This window comes from Felis catus, chromosome B4 (genome assembly GCF_018350175.1).
Source record: "Felis catus isolate Fca126 chromosome B4, F.catus_Fca126_mat1.0, whole genome shotgun sequence".
Classification (NCBI taxonomy): domain Eukaryota; kingdom Metazoa; phylum Chordata; class Mammalia; order Carnivora; family Felidae; genus Felis; species Felis catus.
Window position 1 is genome coordinate 13,716,730 of NC_058374.1, and position 8,114 is coordinate 13,724,843.

The following is an 8,114-nucleotide window of genomic DNA, read 5'->3' on the forward strand; positions in this document are numbered from 1 at the left end:
TCTATCTGGAAGAGTTTGGCTTCTTTTTATTTGAAAAATAAAAGAACGCTTTTTTTAATTTTTCAAAAAATTTTTTAATGTTCATTTATTTTTGAGAGAGAGACAGAGTGCGATTGGGGGAGGAGCAGAGAGAGAGGGAGACACAGAATCCAAAGCAGGCTCCAGGCTCTGCGCTGTCAGCACAGAGCCCGACGCAGGGCTCGAACCCACAAACCATGAGATCGTGACCTGAGCTGAAGTTGGATGCTCAACAGACTGAGCCACCCAGGCACCCCTAAAAATAAAGAAACTCATAAATATGGGCTGAGTTGGTTCAATTAGAACAAAACTAAATATTTCCATCAGCTTTGTTTCCTGGGGATCATGTTAGTATCTTATCCTCTGTAGGAAAGCAGCCTCTTCCACAGAAGGAACTCCGCACTACAGAGCTCATCAAAGCCGCCTCATGAGAGCACTTGACCACCGACAGGGGTTCTGTCTGATCAAACTGAAATTGCACATTCTTGGGGCACCTGGGTGGCTCAGTCGGTTAAGATTCCACCTCTTGATTTAGACTTGGGTTATGATTGCACGGTTCATGAGATCAAGCCCTGCGTCTGGCTCGCTCGCTCTCTCTCTCTCTCTCTCTCTCTCTCTCTCTCTGAAAAATAAAACAAACATTTAAAAAAAGAAACTGCTTGGGGTGCCTGGGTGGCGCAGTCGGTTAAGCGTCCGACTTCAGCCAGGTCACGATCTCGCGGTCTGTGAGTTCGAGCCCCGCATCAGGCTCTGGGCTGATGGCTCGGAGCCTGGAGCCTGTTTCCAATTCTGTGTCTCCCTCTCTCTCTGCCCCTCCCCCGTTCATGCTCTGTCTCTCTCTGTCCCAAAAATAAAATAAACGTTGAAAAAAAAAAAAGAAACTGCACAGCCTTGGTTTCTTAAAGTTGCAGCTGTTATATTCAAAAGAAAAAGAAAAGCAATAGCTATTGTTTATTGAATATTAACTATATTCCAAGCCTTATAATAAATACTTTAATTAGCCCTATAATTGTCCCCATATTACAGGTGAGACTTTGCCAGGGTTGCATAGCTAGGAATAGAGGAGTAGAGCTGGAATTCAAACACAGGTCATTTGACTCCAGGCATGGTCCTTCCTGGATGGTTCCTGTAAGGGAAACAGCTTCTAGTCTCAGAAACCAAACAAAGAGGTAGAAAGTCTGGAGAGGTGGGTGCTCTTCTGAATCTCACTCTGCTACTCCACTAACTTCCAGCTTTTCAACGTTAGAATCCCTTTGTGGTTCTCCAAAAAATACATGGTCATCACTATATTCTTAGTACACAGTGAATAAGGCAAAAAGCTACGATAAATTTAATGATGTTTATAAACAAGTTTGTATCTGATTTCTTACAACAAAATCCATGAATCTCACATATGTACATAAGTCATTATTATCCAGGCAACTCACAATGCTTAGGGCACATAAGGATTCTTGGATCCCTTAAGCTAATTTAGAAAGCCACAGACAGCACTGATTTCTAACAGCGCTCCTTGTCTCATGGGTGCCCAAAATAGATGGTGGAAGGATGGAGACGCATTCTGGCTTAAAAATAACTACTCAACAACAATAACAAATGAAACACATTTAAATGTTTAAATAAAGGGGTAATTTAAGGAGACACTGAATTTCCTGTCAATGTTCTCTTCTTAGGATCTGGTACAAAGTCGGCCTGCAGGAGAATTAGAGGTTCTGGGCTAGGAGAGGAAGTATCCCTTTAGAGAGTTTCTAGAGCCTTAAAGAAAGGACGCTATGTCTGAAACGAGCTCTTTCCCTCACCTGGACAGAATGCCCAGGACTACCCACTGATGGCCTGGGGTCAACCTGGATGCTGTTCTATTGTTATGCCTTGTTGTCTTTTGCTAGGATACCAGGATCTGGTCTAGCAGATGAGGTCACCCTCATCGTGTCACCACACTGCGGAAGAAAATCTCGAATCGATACATCCCTTCTTTTGGATCCAATCTGCCATGGCTCGGATCTAACAAAAAGCAAAGAAGCTTCTTTCAAATTGTTATTATTCTCTTGATGGAATGGCTTTACTTTCCCAGTTTCTCAGGCTCAGATGGCTGTGGGGAGGACAGGCCATCTACCCCCCACACAGCTGCCTGAGCACAAAGACACAAGATCCAGTGGCCTTCCCACTGTCCGGTATTTTGAATTCCCTTATTTTAAGATGTGTTTTGAGTAAATTCCTGGCATCAAAAGAATCGCTACCTTCCAAGCAATACATGAATCAGTGGGAGGCTCACCCTCTGCTGGAGGTGTAATTATTCTGAAATCAATATGGGCAAGTGAGTGCGTTCTGAATGTATTTGACGAAAGGTCTAGAATTTAATTTCATATTATTGCCAATGACACTTATCCCAGGGATAGGAGGCTAGCAAAGGTGTCCGTGGCCAGCCTCCATCTAGTCATGCGCCTGTGTTCAGAGAGGGTTCCTTCTACAGAGTCTGATACACCAGTCCACAAATCATCATGCGAACTCAAAGAACCTTACCTGCTAAGTAGACACCCGGGAAAGCATTTCTGGCCCTATCGCTTCTCACCTCCAATTCTCACCCAGCAGAAGTGCAGCTCAGATTTTGAGTTCTATCTCAGCAATGTAACCCAGGTCCCAGTAAACTCTAGACTTGCCATGGCACTCATTTACTGAGGTCCTGAGAAAGACCTCAGGATGATCACGGCAAGGACTCTGATTCTGGGTGACTCTACTAAGTCCTTTTCTCCTGAGCAGTTTTATAGCAGGCCTTGACTTCTGAATCTTCACAAACTCCCTGCGAGACTTAGAATAATAACATTCTTATGTCTGGTTTTTTTTGCTTAGGGAGATCTAAGAGATTTTTAAGCCCCTTGAGTTCAAACAAGCCAGTCACAGCAAAGCTACACCTAAATTGGCATTTTGTCCCTCACCTTTTCTGCTGAACATCTCATGGGAGAGACTTGTGATCGGGCCCCAGATGGAAGGAATTGAGAAGCGATCCTGAACCCAAAGGCTGTTTAGGATGGGAGGAAAGGGGTCAGGTCTTGGGGTCAGCCCACTGGACATGGGGTATGGGATACGAGCTGTCAGCAGTTGGTTAACTTAAGCAGCCTTGCTAAGTTTTGAGTACCTTGCCTGCAAATGAGATTAAATGGCATCATCACTAGACAGTTGTTATAAAGGTTAAATACATTAAGGATGGAACCAATGGGCTTTTGTCCTCCAACATGGATCTAGCTTACAGCAGAGCTAGTCTCCTGTCACTTTGATTTAACAATTCTTACGTAGTCCTGTCCCTCACTGTATAACTTTGGATCAGGGTCACAATGAAAGAAGAATAACCAGATAGGAATTTCTATCCTTGTTTTTCTCTCAAACATTTAAGGCAGGTCAAAAAATTAGTCCATCAACTCTTAATAGGCTACCAAATCTCCCAAGATTCACTCTTCTTTCACACTAACCGAATTCACCCCCCTGCTCCCTTTTCTGCCCCCAGTTCCCTTGTTCCTCCATAAAAATTGCCTCTCTTCCCACCACCTCCAAGAAATATTTTCACAGGAACCTCTGCATGTGGCTTTTGTCCTTTTCTTCCTCGGAAAAGCAGGGTTGGAAAAGGTCAGGGAGTTGTGAACTCCCACACATTAATAACATTTAAACCATCTTAGAGAATTAAAACAAGATGCTTTATTTTCTCAAGTATCATCCTGGTATTATATATAGTTTTTAAATTTCCCAGGAGTTTATATAAAACATGTTATATGGTCCATAAATTGTGATATTAGCCCTTGGATGGCATGGGAAACACTGTAATTTTTCCTGGCCATCAAAATCGTAACTAGTGTCACAGCCAACACAGTGCATTTTACAACCCTCTCTGGATTTTTTTCATTCCAATTCTTATGTATATTTTAACAGTCATTTGACCAAGGACTCCTTTTCCATCTTAACTGGAAACATATTTTCCACTCTTCATATAGCCGTGCTGAACTTTATAAAACAAAAATATTTGTTATTCAACATACCAACACCACAGGGAACAAGCTTGAAGACTAAAAATATCACAGAAAATTTAGATTTGTTCATTATGTTAATTGGCAAGGGAGATGATGACAATAGTCACAGGTGTGTGTAAACAGCAACCCTCCCCCCCCCCCAGTTTTTTTTCCAATAAAAACCAATAACCTACTGCTATTTTTAAATTCTAAAATTAAATGGAAGAAATGTCTTGACCTAAATTTTCTGGAGCCCAGACCCTCTCATTTGGCTTCTTGCTGCGCATTGTTCCCACATGTTGCTTATTTCCTTGATTTCTACCTTTACACCACTCTTGTGAATGCTTCTCACCTCCCTGTCCTTCACCCCATCCAAGGTCTTCAACCCATCTGACTTCCTGTGGGTGACTCTCTCTCTCTTCTCTCTGTCTGCCCCTTTGGTCTTGTCCCCTCTAGTGACCCCTATGTCCCTAGCATATTCCCAGGAGATTTAAGGTAAAACAGATACTAAGAACAAAAATATAAACCCTAGCTACATTTTCACCTAAAATTCTTTGCTAAAAACACTAAAACTTTAAGTGCAGACGCTCCTAGGCAGAAAACCCACTTCTCTGCGCTACAAAGCAAGAAAGTTACTGCTTTGAGTTGAGATGAAGACAAAAAGAGGTTAAGCCAAGGTGAAGAATTTGTCACTGCCAGAATTCCTGGTGTCAGCCAAGAGGGTGGAGAACCAGCCATGAAGGATGTGGAGTGTCAGGCTCTGGTTTGTCCTAGCTTTGTCCTTGAAGCAGTGTCACTTGTCCAGGCAGCAGCTTATCTCGCGGAATTAAATCATCTTCAGTACCAACACATTTGTTATTCTCGCTCCGTTTCCCTTCGGCCATCGGGCAAAAATGGCACAACCATCCCACCCCACCTTCGGCTGAGCCACCTTCAGCAGGGAGATCACCGGGAGTGAGTAGCAAACCGGGACGGCTCCTTACCAGCGAAAGCAATCAGCCACATCATCACACAGGTGCCAGCCTGTGTCCGAAAAACACAGGTGTCCTTGGAAATAAAACCAGGGAATAACAACAACCAGAGATTTTTTTTTTTTTTCAGAGTCAGGGGATGATGGACCATGAAAAAAGATGTATTCTCCTTGTGGATTTGAATTTCCTAATTCAAAACAAACTGTAAATAATTTTATGACAGATTTCAGAATATCTGAAGTTCTCGGATAATGGAGGTTTGTGATTGTTTTTTGTCATCACAGTTCTATTCTAAACTACACATCATTTTAAGTAAATAAATAACTTGGTTATTACACCTATGACAGGTGAACTGCTACTGGCCTCTGAGTCTCCCTCAGACATCCTGTGGGTGTGTTCTGATTACAGCAGAACTCAGAAACACAGTTTTTTTGTTTTTTTTAAATTTTTTTTAACGTTTATTTATTTTTGGGAAAGAGAGAGACAGAGCATGAACAGGGGAGGGGCAGAGAGACAGGGAGACACAGAATCGGAAAGAGGCTCCAGGCTCTGAGCCATCAGCCCAGAGCCTGACGCGGGGCTCGAACTCGCGGACCGCAAGATCGTGACCTGAGCTGAAGTCGGACGCTTCACCGACTGAGCCACCCAGGCGCCCCAGAAACACAGTTTTTAATCAAGAGCATTTGGAGTGCCTATCTGTTCCCTTTGCTACAATTAAAGGCCTGGGAACAATCCCCACTGACAGCAATTATTCCCCCTGTTCAGGTAATTTCAGGGCTGAGCAGACATTTGAGATGCCATGTCTTCCTTCGGATTTCTCCCAAATGACCTGACTTACTCAAAGAGTGAGGATTTTCTCAGATTCTGTGCCCTCCCGTTGAAAACCTTATGATTAGAAATTTTTTTAACTACTTTATTTTTTAAAAAATTGTGCTTGAGGGCACCTGGGTGGCTCAGTTGGCTAAGCGTCCAACTTTGGCTCAAGTCATGATCTCGCAATTCGTGAGTTCGGGTCTCACGTCGGGCTCTGTGCTGACAGCTCAGAGACTGGAGCCTGCTTCGGATTCTGTGTCTCCCTCTCTCTCGGCCCCTCTCCCACTTGCGCTCTGTTTCTCTCTTTTTTTCTGTCTCTCAAAAATAAATTAACATTAAAAAAAATTAAAAAATAATAAAATAAAATAAAAAACTGTGCTTATAATCAAAACAGAAAAATGCTAAATTCAAAATGTATACACCAGACAGTTGTCTCAGATTTTCTCAGACAATGCACACATTGACCCCAAAATATTACAACAAATGGAATTTATAGGGACTGTTAACAGAAAAAACTGTTGTCTTTACTCCTGTCAGATCTCAGTGTGTGTCTACTGTGCCATTAAGACTCAGAGCACTGGGGCACCAGGGTGGCTCAGTCAGTTAAGCATCTGACTTTGGCTCAGGTCGTGATCTCATGGTTCTCAAGTTCGAGCCCCACATCAGGCTGTCTGCTGTCAGCACAGAGGCTGCTTTGGATTCTCTGTCTCCCTCTCTCTCTCTGCCCTCCCCTGCTCGTGCTTGCTCATGCAGTCTCTCTCTCTCTCTCTCTCTCTCTCTCTCTCTCTCTCTCAAAAATAAAATAAACATTAAAAAAAAAAGATTCAGAGAACTCAGGAGCCTTCTGGTTACCTATGGAAGTGCATCAGGGATCACAACAGTACCTATCTCATAGGATCAGGGAAAGGAATCACTGGGTAATTATATACATAAGAGCTCAGAACAACGACCAGCACCTACTAAGCACTGCATGAATAGTTGTTATTGTCTTGTTGGAACCACAAAGCTCCACAGCTCAGTATCCCCTACTCACACTCCCAGCTCAGGCATAAGCCCTAGAAATCTGTATTACAGAGAAGTTGGTTTACTCCACCCCCGGGGTCATCTGGCCTTGGCTTATTCTTCCAACTAAATGCTTATTGAAGGCAGTCTGATCTGGGTTTAAATTTCGGCCTTCTTGCTCCATATTCGGAGCCCAGTTCATCTGTTAAAGGAGGACACGACCTGCCCCATAAGGCTGTTTCGAGCTTCTGAGTCAATGTGTGCGAAGATTACGGTGCAATGCTTGGTATCTCACAGGTGCTTTGTAAATGGCAAATGATAGCATTATTATCATTACGATTTCTAAAGCTAAAGATGGCACTTAGTTTAATGGGAGTTCTTTTGTTTCCCTGATTTCCTCCCCTTGATCTTACACGGAGGGCATTTGAGAGAAGGCTCTGAGAACTTTCCTGCTCTTCCCTAGAGGAAGCAGCCAGTGAGAACTCCTCTTTGGAACAGATAAAGCTCTGTAGGAAGGTGAGGTGTGTGTGGTGACTTTAGTTTCCCCGTCTGAGTCCTGGCAGGTTCACAAGAGCCTTGTAGAGTACCCTTGGGGAATGAACAGCTCGCTAAATGCGACAGTGCCATTGCACAGTAGTGGGAGAATCAAAACAACTACCCAAGTTCAGGCCGCACTCTGTGTATTACTACACATTCCCCAAACCAAAACTACCACTCCCAGCTACACCCAGAATAACCTGAAGTCTAGCAAAATAAATTGTACCAGGTGAAGTGCCCTTGGGAAGTTACTTTCTATCTAAGTGTCAGCTTACCTTGTGTGGGCTTCATTTGACTTAATTATTTGATTTATGAATGGTCAATGTTATTGACCGTCTAACTCCCCATCAACCCTTCCACTTAATAAAACAGTGGGCTATTAGCCCGCTCTAGTTCAATAAACAAGCATTGAAGGGGAGCAGTATCTGTGGGCACAACTAACATGAGGCAGCCAGACTACCCCGGCCGCATGAGCTATCTCCCAAAAAGGGTGAAGATTTCACTGTGGATCTATAGGTGCCTCATTTGAATTTACATAAAGAAATGACTGTGTGATTGAACTCTTAGTTCCTCTAAATAGCAGCGAACATTTGAAAGCTTCAAGAACACTGCTGAAAATGTTACCAGGTTTATATACACGTATGTAAAAAGAGTATATTCATCTTATGAGCTACTCAATGTCCCAGCACCAAGCCAAATACTACAATAGAAGTAATCTACTCACGTGGTGCTAGATTTCCTGCTCCTGTAAATAAAGCATGGTAAATACAGAACACAAGGA